Source organism: Alternaria dauci, chromosome 1, assembly GCF_042100115.1.
Source record: "Alternaria dauci strain A2016 chromosome 1, whole genome shotgun sequence".
Classification (NCBI taxonomy): Eukaryota; Fungi; Ascomycota; class Dothideomycetes; order Pleosporales; family Pleosporaceae; genus Alternaria; species Alternaria dauci.
The window spans coordinates 2,070,594-2,086,786 of NC_091272.1; positions in this window are offsets into that span (position 1 = coordinate 2,070,594).

Genomic DNA, 16,193 nt, shown 5'->3' on the forward strand with positions numbered 1-16,193 from the left:
AATATATAAGAAAAGGCTAGTTATAGTACTAGCTAAGATAGAAAGAATATAATAAATCCTAGGATACTTAAACCCTAGCCTCTAACTTTAAAGATATAGAAGAACTACTCTAAGACTTTAAAGTATTATAAAGCTTATAGCGTGTAAGGTGATAAAAAAGAGTATAATAAAAGAATTTATAATATACTTAAAGCGTAAATCCTATAGTATAGGATTTTAGGTATCTATATATATAAAAAGTAAAAAATATAAAAAAGAAAAAGAAAAAATTAAGCCTTACTACCTTTATTATCTTTACTACCCTTATTATCTTTACTACCCTTACTATCCTTACTACCCTTACTACTTTTATTACCCTTACTATCTCTACTACCTTTACTATCCTTACTATCCTTACCCGCGCTATACTTAGACCTAGTATCTCCTAGCTACGTAGCTAGCGCGTTAGTAGCGCTATCCTTACTCTCCTTATTAGATAGACTATTATTATTATTATTATTATTATTACTATTACTACTAGTACTATTCTAGAAAAAGTTAGTTAAGATAAATAAGGTTAGAAGATAAAGTATAAGAGTATACTATAATTACTATATAACTAACTAACTACTCTAAGGTAGTAGTAATCTTATACTACTTAACTAGAATTAAGCTAAGGAAGTTAGTAGAAGTTATAAGAATCTAGGTAGGAACTTCTAAAGGAGTCCTAGAGTAAGTAGTAATATATTAGTAGTTAGTAAACTCTAAGTTAAACTAGTACTATATATATATAAGCTTAATACTTATATAAAGTACTATAGTATTAGTTTTAAGAGTAGTAGTACCTTATATAGTAGTATTATACCTTACGCGTAAGTAGTATAAATAATTAATATAAGTATTTAAGTTACTAAGAATTTATAAAGATTAGCTAAAGTATAATATACTTAAAAAACTTTAAAGTACTTACTTAAGTATAACTACTATAGTTACTAGAACTATAGTAATTATAGTAATACTTATCTAACTTCTTATAAATCTACTTTTACTTATAGATAGTCTAAGTATAGTATAAGTAAGTTATATAAGTAGTAATTATATTAGTATACTTATTACTATTACTCTAAGTAAATACTATAGTATTCTAGAGGTAGGACTTCTTAATATATTATAGATTATAATAATAAACTATATTAGTAAGCTTATAGCTTATGTAGAAGGTATAATTAAGGTATATATTAGTATTAATATAAAGGTGTTAAGTAAGGTATTAGAAAAATTTCTATTATAATAAATAATAAATAGATAGTTACTATAGAAAATTCTACTCTTACTTTACTAAAAAATTCTATAACCCTAAAGAGGAAGTAAAGAAAAGTTACCTTTACTATAATATAGTAAAAGTGTAAAGGTAACTTATCTTAAAATCCTTAGTTATCTCTATATTACTCTTTAACTTAGTAATAAGTATAATACACTCTACCCTAACACTATATCTATATAGTGTAAGATAGATATACGTAAAGTAAACTAAAAGACTAGATACTCTTTTCTTATTTTCTAATAAAGATTTTAGGTTTTTATTAAAGCTAGGACTATTAAGGATACTAGCCTAAGAGGGGAGGTTCTATAATATATAAGATATAGTTAGGCTAGAAGAGTACTAAGGTTTTAATATAATTACTTCTCTTATTATCTCTATAGATAAGGAACTTACTCTTAACTTATACTTTACGTGTAGGAAGACTAGTAAGAATTATTATTATTACTTCCTTAGTATACTATTAGAATATAAAGCTATCCCTTACTATTCTCTTCTAGTATAAAGTAAATACTATTACTTATAACTACCCCTTATAGATAGCTAACTATAAAGACTTTACTACTACTAGTATTATTAATCTAGGCCTTATAGATAACCTCCTCTACGTCCTTTAGTATCTATATTCTACTCTTCTTTACTATCTCCTCTACTTTAATATTACTAATATTAGAGGTATTAATAATATTAATATTATCTACTATCTTAGTCTATAAGAGGTAGTAGAACTTAGGTAATTACTTATCTAACTTATTAAGGACTACTCTAGGTAGCTCCTATATATATATAAGGTAGGTATATTATATATTTATAGATATATTAATTAGCACCTATCTAGCTAGGGTTTTTAGGCTAGGCTAGAAGACCTCTTAGATAAGGATAAAGAGGAAATATATATATTTATATATAGTGCGATTTAATTATATATAGTGTAATTTAATTATATATAGTAAGATACTTAAAGTTAGTATTAGTATAAAGGTTAGAAGTAGCTAGGCTTTTATAGAAATATATAAAATTCTAGGTAAGCTTAATTATAGTAAAGATACTATATCTTCCTCCCTTTATAATATATTATAATTATATTACTAGCTAATACTAGTAATCCCTATTAGGCCTACTAAGGTTTAATAAGTATCTTTTTAGTTACCTTTAGTAAATTTTTTTAACTTTAGTTTTCGCGTATAGACGTTAGAGCTTTACTACCCTAAAATACTAATTAATCTAGTATTTAAATTATATTATTACTTTATCTTTTTTTATTAACTTTTATAACTAATAAGTAGAGGGATAACTACTTTTTACTTTTTTAAAGTTTTATTTTAATAATACTCCCTTACTTATAGAAAATAAAAAATTATAGTTATTATATTAATATATCTTATATTAACTATAAAGGTATATATAATTATAGTAGTTTAGTATTAGTTATATTAGCTTAATATAACTAAGCTATATAAGCCTTTATATCTATAGATAAAGTTAGTAATCTACTAAACTAACTCTTTTTATATATTAGTATAAGAGTTATATTAATAACTAATATCTAGACTAAATAAGGATAAGTTAATAGTACTACTAGTATTATTAATAATATTCTATAAGATACTAGTATAGCTAATTTATAAAAAGAGATACTTAAGGCTATTCTTATTACTTTATTAGAATATACTAGTCTAAGCCTTTATATATATACTATAAATATAAAGGAATAGCTCTAGACTACTAAACTATATACCTCTAAAAAGAGTAGTAATAACTAAGTAGTTATTTCTTATCTAGAATAGTATATATAGTATATAATACTTCTTCCTTACTAGTCTCTTTACTAGGTAAAAGTAAGTCCTTATACTACCCCTCCTCTCTAGAATAGAAGGTTCTAGTCCTCTAGAATATATAGAGACCCTAGATATATATACTAGACCCTAAGTAAGCTTACCCTTTATCTTCTCTATACTATTCTAGGTCTATCTAGAGACTAGTAGTCTAGAATAGTATAGAGAAGATAAAAGGTAAGCTTACTTAGGGTTTAGTATATATATCTAGGGTCTCTATACGTTCTAGAGGACTAGAACCTTGTATTCTAGAGAGGAGGGGTAGTATAAGGACTTACTTTTACCTAGTAGAGAGACTAGTAAGGAAGAAGTATTATATACTATATATACTATTCTAGATAAGAAATAACTACTTAGTTATTACTACTCTTTTTAGAGGTATATAGTCTAGTAGTCTAGAGCTATTCCTTTATACTAATAGTTAGGCTATTATATCTATCTTTCTTATTTTATATAAGTTTTATTAAAATAAGATATCTTATTCTTAACTATAATTTTTATTATTATTTACTTAGACTATTATTATTTATAAGTCTTAAGGTATAAGTCTTAACTAAGTAGTAGTATACTATAAAAGAGACTCTATCTTAAGTTTATTATATATTACTATTTCTTAAGTTAAAAGTTTAGAGAGTTTAGTATTAAAGGAGCCTATATCTTTTAATTATTTATATAGAAAGGAGGGTAAGGTAGTATAGTAGTAGAAGAAGAATAAAGAGTAGTAAGTTAAAGAAATTATTTCTTTATAAGAGATAAGCTTTTTTTAAGCTTATCCTCTATAGTAGGCCTAATACTAGCTATATTAATCCTCTATTATATCCCTTACGTCTACTAACTTATTATAGTAGTTCTAAATACCTTATATTTAGTCTTCTCCCTCTCTATTAAAGTTTTCTTTAAATTCTTTTTAGAATTTATAGTCCCTAAAGTTAAGCTCTTCTTTAACTATATTAATATCTAAGTCCTCTAGAATCTTAGTTAATTTAACTTAATACTTAGCTAATACTCTACTTACTTAGCTTATCTATAATTTATTACTCTAGTATAGTTATATTATTTATATTAATTACTTCTTCTTCCTCTTCTAAGTTCTAGTTAGTATTAAGGCTAGACCCTACTCTAGCTTATAAATTATTTATCTTTTATTAGTAATTATTAGCCTATACCTTCTATATAAACTTACTAAGATTAGGTTTAGGCTTATCCTCTATTAGTACGTTATTATCCTTATTATCTATTACTTATATATTAGTTTATAAGCTAATACTTAGCTAATACTACTATACTTAAGCTATATCCTAGCTTAAATTCTAGTCTTAGTTACTCTAACTTAAACTAGTTATTTATATTCTTAGGTAGCCCCCCTTTAGGCTCTCCTAATTCTAGTAGTATATATATAGCTTCTTTACTATTAATATACTTATATAGAAACTTCTTACTAGAGAATACTTATTTATTAAATAGTAGAGGTAGGTAGTATAAGCTATACTAAGTAATAAGGTAAAGGTAGTTATTTTCTTAGAAGTATCTTTATATTTATATAGTAATAACTATAGCTATAATAATCCTCTCCTAATATTAGAAAAGTAGTATAAATAGGGGGATTAGTAGGCTAGTATTATTATTAATTTTAATTAGGGGCTTATAGCGTTTAATATATTTCTAATAAGTTTCCTTAATAAGGTTAACCTAATATTATTAGCTTTAGCTAATACTAGACTAATACTAGTATATCTAATATACTTTATTATAGTAAGTAGGTAACTTAGTATATAAAGAGCTTTCTAATAAATATAAGTAGGCTTAAGGAGTATAAGTTAGTATAATTTATATTATAGTAAGTAGTTATAAATATACTTTAAACTTAGCGCCTATTATCTACTTAATATATACTCTAAAGTCTATATTATATAGTATATTAATCTTAGTAGTAGTATTCTTAGCTATTTCTATCTAGAAATCTTTAATATATAACTAGTACTTAAGGTTATAGTCTTTATTATACTAGCTATTAATATAGTTAAGGTATACTCTAGCCTTATACTTAGGTATAACTATTATATAGTATTAGTATTAGCTAATACTTACCTAATACTATACTTATACTTAGTATTATCTATATCTCCTTTTATATCTAGTTCTTACTCTACTCCTATAAAAGTACTATTAGCTTCTATATAAACTACCCCTAATACTATATATATAATCTAATTAGGAGGTATTAAACTATCCTTTAGTTAGTAGATAGTTTCTTATTTTATAAAGTACTTATTCTTCTCTTTTTATATTATAGTATTTCTAGTTTACGCCCTACCCTCTTAGCTTAGGTACTTATTCTAACTAAACCTATAACCTCTTAGTAGGGCCTAATACCTACCTAATACTAATATACCTAATCTCTATAGTAATATTATTACTCTAGTAGTAGAAGTTATCTTTAAGACGCTTTCTTTTAGTCTTATCTTTTTCTTTTAGCTTTAGCCTTTATAGACTTTTTTTATTATTATAGTGTATTTAGAAGCTTTTTTTAAGATTAAGTACTAACTAAGTAACTAAAGGCTTATACTTATACTTAGTACTACTAGTATATACATAGTAAATTATAAATACTAGATACTAAAGATATATAGTAGTATTAGACGCTTACTAGAGATAAGTAGTAACCTTCTAATATATATACTATCCTCTACTATCCTTAACTATTTCTACCCTCTATAGCTACCCTCTATAGCTACTCCTACTCCTACTCCTACCCCTACTATATCCCTTCCTTATAATACTTATATTACTACTAACTATAACCTCTAAGTTAAATAATTATATAGCTAGTATACTAAGCGTAGCTAATATACTTTAAAGCCTTTTACTACCCCTATAGTTATAGTTATATCCTTATTTAAATATAGCTATCTATAATACTATTACTACTAGATAATTAACTTTAGCTAAAGGAATACTAGTAGTATAGTTATCTATACCTTATTTTACTCTCCCTATAGTATACGTTTAAACTCCCTCTCTATAACTCCTAGATCTCTCTCCTTAACTACCTTATTAACGTCTAGGATTTATTAGTATAGCTACTCCTTAGTCTCTTTACTAACGCCTAAAGCTACTATAGCTAAGTAGCTATACTAAATAAGCTTAATAAAGTAACGTATATTAGTATATATAATAAATATTAACTTAAACCTCTTCCTCCTTAGGATTATTATTATAGTCTTTTCTACTCTCTCCTCTATTATAATATAGCTAACCCTAGTCTCTATTATAAGGTCCTTATTAGGTTTAGTATAGTAAAAGTACTAAAGGAGCTTAGGTATACGCTCCTATAACTCTTAGAAGACTTTTAGGGGTAGCTTACTAATATATATAATACTTAGATCTTTTATATTATTAAATAGTATAAGTAGGACCTCCCCTACTAAGGTATAATTATTCTTATAGTATAATATATTAAGGATTACTGTAGTATTTATATATAGTATAAAATAATTATATATAGTATTAAAGCTTATAAGTTAGTATTAGTATAAAGTTTAGAAGTAGCTAGGTTTTTATATAACCTCCTCTTAGTTATAGTAAATATACTATATCCTCTCTCCCCTTTATAATATATTATAATTATATTACTAGCTAATAGCTAGTAATCCCTATTATACCCTCCTAAGGTTTAATAGGTGTCTTTTTTAAGTTACCTTTAGTAAAAATATTTTAACTTTAGTTTTTATATATAGATATTAGAGCTTTACTACTATAAAATACTAATTAGTCCTATATTTAAACTATATTATTACTTTATCTTTTTTATTAACTTTTACGACTAATAAGTAGAGGGATAGCTACTTTTTATTTTTTTAAAGTTATATTTTAATAATACCCCTATACTTATAGAAAATAAAAAATTAATTAAATTATCTTGTTCTATATCTAAGGTGTTTTAAATAGTAAGCTTAAACTTTTTTAACTAGAATATTAATAAGGCCTAATTAATATAAGCCTATATTAGTTAAGGTAGTAATATATACTTACCTTATTAGTAGTATTATTTAATAGGATCTTAATAAGCCTAATACTTATAGCCTTCTTACATTACTCTCTATTCTTAATAGTATATAGGTTTATAGAGTATATAGCCTTAGATAGATTTAGTATAGTAGGTAGTTATAGTAGTATTAGTTTAGTATACCTAGTATTAGGCTCTATAAGTCTATAAGGTATAAGTAAGGTATAAGAAGTAAAGAAGGAGTAGAGGAGATATTATTAGTATAAGTAATATTAGCGTAAACTTACTATATTTAAAGCTTACTTTTAATCTAAGATTAGTATTCTTAATTAGCTATAATCTTACTATTACCTACGCTAGTAGGATTAGTAGTAAAAGTAAAGGTAAAAGTAAAAGTAAAGTTTAAATATATATTTTTTCTTCTATACTTTAATCCTCTTCCTCTTCTATCCTCTTCCTCTTATATTTATTTATTATTATCTAATACTATACTAATACTCTTATTAGTATATTATCTTACTTTCTATTTACTTATATACTATATAGTACTTATAATATCTATTAGCTCTAATATATTAAGTTTACTTTTACTTTTACTTTTACTTTTACTTTCTACTCTTACTTATTATTATAGTTACCTAAAAGTATTTACTATTAATATAGTATTATTTACTCTTATAGTTAACTTTTCTTTTACTTCTTACTTACCTTTTATACTTATAACCTAATAACCCTAATTACTACTACTATAATAATAATAATACTACTACTACTTCTCTTAATATAGTTAACTATATATATTAGCTAGTATTAGCTAGTATTAGTTTATATCTTATACTTACTTAGGGTTTAGTACTACTTATCCTCTACTTAGTATAACTAACCTTAAGGGTACTTAAGGTTATCTTACTATTACTTATAAAGCTTTTTACTTTATTATCTTAATAATAAGTATATATATTCCTAACTACTACTTCTTACCTATTAATCTTAGTACTTTACTTAATTTACCTACTCTAAGTTCCTTAATAGTATAACTACTTAGTATTACTTTAGATACTCTACTTACTACTACTCTTACTAGTAGCGCTAATAGTAGTAGTTAAGATTTAACTTATATAGCTATTAATAGTTATATTTATAAGAGTACTAGTAAGACTTTACCCTCTGGGCCTTAGGGATGGGGCCTACAGTGTCATCTCATATTGCGTTGCCAAGAAATTTTGAAACTAAGCCTGAACTGTCCTAGCGTATTCAGAAGTCTCTTTTTGCCTATAACACCTCTCCGTCCATCCCCCACATCACGCCCTGCACCGCCTCAACATCCCCACTATCACGATCACTGCTAATACTACCTAGAGATTAAGCTCTATCGCATCGCAGCAATCACATTTCAAGAGCGCAAGCACCGCCGCTATCACGATCACAGTCACGGTCACAGTTACAATTACAATTACGATTACAATTACAATTCCCTTTAAGCGGCTACAAAGCCTATACATTACTATCGCCTAAACTCCTCCGCAGCCGCTACGCACCTAATAGGTCCTATTGTGCCGTATCCTAAGCCTCCCGCGTCATCATCGTCGTTGTCGAATCGATCGTCAGCCGTACCTACTCGATACGATCACAAGATGGGGATGAGCTGGCCGAGGACCCACCACAGCCATCCATCGTAGTCCCCGCTCATGACCATCTTGACATACGCCTCTTGCTCTATCGTGAGCGTGCCCCCAGCCGCTATCATGTCACTCAGCTTCTCGATGCGAACGTTCTGCTCTACAGCAACAGATGACCTCGCTTCTGTGTTTATCCCGGTGCTGGCCAGCAAAGCGACGCTGCCCAGGCGAACAAGAGTCACGGCAAACGGGCCATCCGTGTGGAAGAGAATTTCATATTGGTCCTCAGTGGTATCATCCGACAAGTTCAGAGAGGAGAGGCAGGCGTCCAGGAAGGGGCTCAAGACACCATGAGGCTTGAGATCATCGTAGTTCAAGCTGATTTGATCCTTGGTGTACCAGTGCTTTGCGTCTGCGTCGGTGTCGACGTTGAGTGCCGTCTGCAACTCCAGGAATGGCCGCTCGACGCCCATGACGCGATCGCACGTCACAAGGCGCATGGTGTTGAAGAAGGTGTTTCTCTTTGGTGGTAAGCTTCGGGATGGAGTGTTGAAGTGGAAGTTGAGAAATGGAAATTTGAAGAGCCAGCAGTTGCTCAAATATTTCTTCATTCTCGAGTACCATGGTCGCGAGCCTGGATGCGAGCCATGGACCATGGTTTGAAAACTCCTCTTCCCCCCAAACTCCTCTTCTCCCCAACGTCGCCGCGACTTTCCAGAACCTCCTGAAGTTCAGGGCTTTGGCTTCAACCCATCTATTGTCGAATATATACAGCTGCATACAGTGAAAACAGGTGTTTGGGAAACACACCTTTACCGCGATTTATCACAGTGTCTTTCAACAGTGTTGTGCTTGCGTCTTTTACCAGCACGTTTATCATTTGAATAGTAAGACTTTATATATATAGTTTAGAGTTAAGATCTAATATAACTATAAAGTAGAATAGGTTCTAGTCTTCTATAGTAATATAATAGGACTTAAGAAAATTACTTAATAAGGTTAGTCTAATACTACCTAATACTAACTAATACCTTACTTTACTAATAGTATTATATAGCCTATATAGTAGAGGAGATCTAGTACTACTAGTAATATTAGGGTTAAGTACTACTAAAGCTTATTATCCTATACTATATTAAAGAGTTTATAGCTATAGAGCTTAAAGCTCTATTCTATTACTACCTAAATCTACTTAGTAAGATAAGTATATCTACCTTTACTATTATTTATAAAGCTACTAAAGAAATATACTTTTAGCTCTAAGTTAATATATATATAATTATAGTATTAGCTTAGTATTAGATTAACTTTCTTAGTTATAAAAGTTATAGTTAAGTATTAAGGTACTATTATTACTACTCCTAAGGATATAGCTAATACCTTTAAGGTAGCTAGGTTACTAAACGCCTACCTAAAGCTCTTAGAAAACTATATCTTCTAATATACTTAGGTTATTATAGGGTGTTATAGGTCCTTAAGTTTATAATATATAGTTCTTAAAAGTATTTATACTATCTACTTTTAGTCTTATAGTCTAGCTCTTAGTTAGTAATAAGAATAAAAAAGATATTTTATAGCTTTAAATAATTTAGCTTACTTTATATTACTATTTTATTTTTTATAAAATAGAAGGTTTATAAATTTTATAACTTTCTTTTTATATCCTTATTATAGTTATTTTAGATTTATAGATATATTACTATTAATAGTTACTAACTAAGGTAGCTTAATAATAGAAAATAAGTCTTCTTCTTACTATATTTCTTAGTATTTATATATAGTATCTATTAGCTAAGAATTTATAATAAGATTATTAGAGACTATAGGGGTACCTTTATATAGCTCTCTAGTAATCTTATACTCCTTATTATTCTTAGTAGGTCTTCCTTATTTCTAGATATCTTTATTCTTTATACTATCTATATCCTATAATCTTATACTATTCTTAGGTTTAGGGTATATTATAGTATTAGCTTTAGTAAGAGATCTAAGAGTAGATTCTCCTCCTCTTAAGATAATATTTACTATATTAACCTTATTTAGTTAATAGTTTATATTAAGTAAGTAAGGGTTAAATAGTTAGTCTTAGAACTACTAAAATTAATATAATATATTATATTTCTCTTTATATTAGTCTAAAGAGGAGGTAATATTAGCTAAAGCTATAAGGTTTCTTAGTCTAGTATACCTTAAAGCTAGATATAAATCTCTTCTTAGAAACTTCTTAAGAATAATACTTAAAGCTAGCTAGTTAAGGATATTATTAGTAATATTAAAGTATTCTCTAATTTTAGCTTTTAGCTATTAGAGAATAAAGTTAAAAAGAACTAATCTTAAGATCTCTCTAAGTCTTATATATAGAGGGCTAAAGTAGTAAGTCTTATACTTAGTATTTAGGTCTTAGTTAAAGCTAATCTACCCTATCTTCTTTAGGTAATTATATAGGTTATAGTTCTTAACCTAATATCTTATCTTATTATATATTTAAATAATAAACGTACTAGTAAAAGACGTAAGTATAATACTATTAAAAGATACTATAATAAATTATAGTAAAGGTATATTTCCTAAATACCTATTTTTACTATATATAGCTATATATCTATAGGTAGCTATATCTTAGTTTAGAGCTATATTTTTAGGCGCTATAGTAATAAAAGTACTATTATTCTTTTTATTTAGAAGTCTAGCTATTATAGCTTTAGTAATAAAGTATATATAATTACTTAGCTTCTTTAGTAATCTAAATATATCTAGATAGGCTATTAGTATATTTACTATAGCTAGTTTAATCTTTATATCTCTTAGGGATTTAATTAAATCCTCTACCTCCTTATCTATATTACTTAGGGTAGAAGGAATAGCTACTACTCTTTTTACTTTAGATATAGCTTCCCTTATACTTTTTAAAGTAAAGGTTACTTTCTTATTAGATAGTATAATATATTATATTTTTATATTAATATTCCCTCTTTCTTAATAATATATCTTATTAAGACTATTAATCTTCTTATAGTAAGGTTTTAAGAATATATATATCTAGTCCTTATTATATATAGACTAGTTATTACCTATTAAAGTATTAATTATATAGTATATAATTACTTCTTTATCTAATTATAGTAATCCTTTAAAGAAAAGAATACTTACTTTTACTTCTAGTAGCTATCTATTATTAATATAGGTATCTACTACTAAGGAAAAGTAAGTATAGTACTCTACGAAGCCTAGCTAATCCTAGAGGTAAGAGTATAAGTATACTTATAAATAAGATTACTTAGCTTCGGCCTTTATAGACTTTTTTTGTTATTATAGCACGTTTAGAGACTTTTCTTAAGATAAAGCGCTAACTAGGTGACTACGGGCTTATGCCTATATTTAGCACTACTAGTACGCACGTAGTGTGTTATAAACGCTAGATACTAAAGATATATAATAGTAGTAAGTTATACGCCTACTAGAGACGAGACGTAACCTTCTAACACATACGCTATCCTCTACTATCCTCTGCTATCCTCCGCTATTTCCGCCTTTCGTAACCTTCGCAGCCGCCCTTCGTAACCGCCGCCACCTCTGCTGCCCCTTCTTAAGAATAACTAACTAGCTACCTATAGTATAGCTACTGCTATCTAATAATTAGCTTTAGTTAGAGGAATATTAGTACTAGCGCTATCTATACCTTATTCTCTTATCCCTATAGTATCTCTTTAAACTCCCTCTCCTTAAGCCTAGGATATCGCTCCTCTAACGCTCTTTTAATATCCTTTATCTACTAGCGTAGCTAGTTCTTAGTTTCCTAGCTAAAGGCACCTTATTTAAGAATAATAAGGTAGCTAAATATAAGGAGCCTATAGCTATAGCGGCCGTCTATATAAGCTATATATACTAGCTCCTCTACCTTTCTCCCTATCTACGTCCTCCTCTACCTAATAGCTACCTTTATAATAATATTACTAATACTAGAGATATTAACCTAAGAGGCCTTTCTATTCTAGAATAAGAAGTAGAACTTAGGTAATCGCTTATCCAACTCGTCGAGGACCGCTCTAGGCAGCTCCCGAGTGTATACAGGGCGGGCATATCGCGTACTCATAGACATATCGATCGGCACCCGTCCAGCTAGGGTTTTTGGGCTAGGCCAGAAGACCTCCCAGATGAGGATAAAGAGGAAATACATCGTATACGCGACGGTTTGTATACAAGGCGAGTCTTAAAAGTATTAAAGGTATTAAAGCTTATAAGTTAGTATTAGTATAAAGGTTAAAAGTAGTTAGGCTTTTATAGAAATATACAAAATTCTAGGTAAGCTTAATTATAGTAAAGATACTATATCCTCCTCCCTTCGCAACATATTACAATCGTATCGCTAGCTTATACTAGTAATCCCTATTAGACCTCTACTAAGGTTTCTAATAGGTGTCTTTTTTTAGTTACCTTTAGTAAATTTTTTTAACTTTAGTTTTCGCGTATAGACGTTAGAGCTTTACTACTATAAAACGCTAATTAGTCTAGCGTTTAAATCGCGTTATTACTTTATCTTTTTTATTAACTTTTGTAACTGATAAGCAGAGGGATAGCTACTTTTCACTTTTTTAAAGTTTTATTTTGATGATACCCCCCCACTTGCAGAAAACAAAAAAATTATAAATAAGATTACTTACTTATTATTACTATAGTATCTTTATCTTACTACTACTCCTTTATACTTATTTAGAACTATAACTAGTTTTTAGAAAAGTAATTAAGTAGCTATTTTAATATATAAGAGATAGTTTAATCTATATTAGATAGTTAGTTTAGAAGTATAGAAACCTTTATCTTATTAAGGATATTTCTATTATTAGCTTATTAGTTAAAGTCTTTAAGGAACTTAATAATATCCTTTCTTATAAAGACTAAACTAGTATACCTAAGTCTAGCTAGAGATAAAATAAAGTTACTTAGAGTAGATATAATATCTCTACTAATACTAGTTATTATTATTAAAGCTTTTAGAGTAGCTTCTAAAAGGTTCTCTAATATTAATAAAGAGAGTAGTTACTATTCTAAGTTACCTTAGTATTAAATAGCCTTCTAGTTCTTCTTTATATTATATAATATAGAAGAACTTATAGATTAGTTCTTCTTAAACTAAGTTAAATTAATATAACTAAATAATTAATATATTTAAATAATAGATATATACTTTAATAATTTAAGTAGTATATCTAATATATACCTCTTATAGTAACTACTAACTATCTCCCTTAATTACTTCTTTAGCTTATTTATATATACTAGTAGTATTACCCTTTAGGTCTATTAGATTAGTATTTTCTATCTAATATTATTTTTAAGGGGGGTTATTATTTAGTCTATTAAATTAGTATTTTCTATCTATAGTATTAGTATAAGTAATCTTATTCTTAAGTATAGTACTTATTTTAAGAGTAAGTAATATTAGTCTAAGAACTTACTTAATAGTATAGTATAATATAGCTTCTAATAGTCTCTTCTAAAGAATCTAGTTATAATAAAGTCTTAGTTACCCTCTTATAGGATAACTAGTAGTATTAACTACGTATTAGAATTACTTCTTTACTAAGTTAAATAGTATCCCTATAGGCTTTACTATTTATATAGGTGTTAGAGTATATAAAGATACTAATATCTTAGTATTAAAGTTTTATCCTCTACGTAGCTAGTAATATATTTATAAATAAGTAGTAGATAGGAGTAATTAATTATTATAAGAAGAGTAGTAAGTATATTATATACTATTAAAAGAAAAACTTATATAAAGTTCTATAAAGGTTTAATAATAAGTAGATAACTAATTAATCTTTCCCTTAATATAGAGTAGAAAGAGTACTTATAGGGAAGCCTCCTTTCTTACTTAATATACTAGTATAATACTAATAGATTAGAGTTACTAAGTAAGGCTTAAAGATATAATACTTCTAATTACTAGATAACTAGAAGAACTTACTAATAGTAATACTATCTATAATAAAGAGCTAAAGGCCTTTTAAGTAAGTAGAAAGAGTAGTATTATTAAAAGAAGGAAGAAAAGTAGTATTAAGGATAGGATTAAGAAAATAACTAGTAAAGTAAAGTAACTAAAGGTACTTAAGGAGGCCTACTAGCTATACTAAAGTAATCTCTTTATTAAAGTTATTCTTAACTATAGTATTAGAATATTAGAATAATATTTAAGTAGACTTAGAAAGGAAGGTTTAATATACTATACTCTATAGTAAGGGATATAAAAGAATATAATAAAGAAGATACCTAGAGCTTAGTAACTTAATCCTTTATAGGACTAAGGATAAATCTTAAGTAGTAAGTATTAATAATAGTAGAAGGTATAGTCTAAATAATATTTACTAAGTTAGTAGGTATAGAGGTAGAATTATAAGTATCTTTATTATTATTTTACTTAAAGAGCTAGGTAATAGTAGCCTAATTAGTAATACTTACTTATTCTTACTTTATAAATATCCTTATTATTATCCTACTTAAAGAGCTAAGTAATAGTAGCCTAATTAGTAGCGCGTACTTATTCTTACCCTAAGATAGCGCTAGTAATAAATAAGAAAAGCTTTATATAATAATAGTAAGATAAGTAAAGTAGGGGGGAATCTAAGATATTATAGACTATTACTAATATATTCTTAGGTAGTAGAGGGGGAGACTAGTTTTTTATATATAAGTCTAGATCTATAATATACTAGTTAGTAATCTTATAGCTATTATCCTCTTAACCTTAAGGAGTAATATTTAGATCTTAAGTAAGTAAAGTAAAATAATATATAGAAGAATATAAATAAGAATTAGACTTACTATTAGAGCCTAATACTAAAGCCCTCTTAGTTATAATAATATTAGTAGTTAGAACTAAGTATAAAGAAATAAAAAGTAGTATAAGGTAAGAATTAATATATAACTAAAAGCTAAGCGCGCTATAATCTATAGTAGTAGTAGGTTAAGTAGGTAGGGTATTATTATAAGAAAGAGTAGATATTATTTTAAAGTATATATAGATAGTAAGGATATAAAGAAAGAGGTAAAGAATAAAGAGTAAAGTAAGTTTAAAGTAGTAAAGAAGAGTAGAAAGAAGAGATAAGAGTAGTAAGGAATAGATAGGCTAGTATTATTATTATAGAAAAGACTCTAACTATTTACTATCTAAAGGCCTATTATAACTAAGGTAATAGACTTACTTTTAAGGTAAGAGATAATATAATACTAAAGTAATAATAGGGTATATTATAAGAAATAGGTAAGTCTAAAAATATACTTAAGATATAGGAAATAATCTAATCTATATAGTATAGTTTTTTATTTTCTATAAGTAGGGGGGTATTATTAAAATAAAACTTTAAAAAAGTAAAAAGTAGCTATCCCTCTACTTATTAGTTATAAAAGTTAATAAAAAAGATGAAGTAATAATA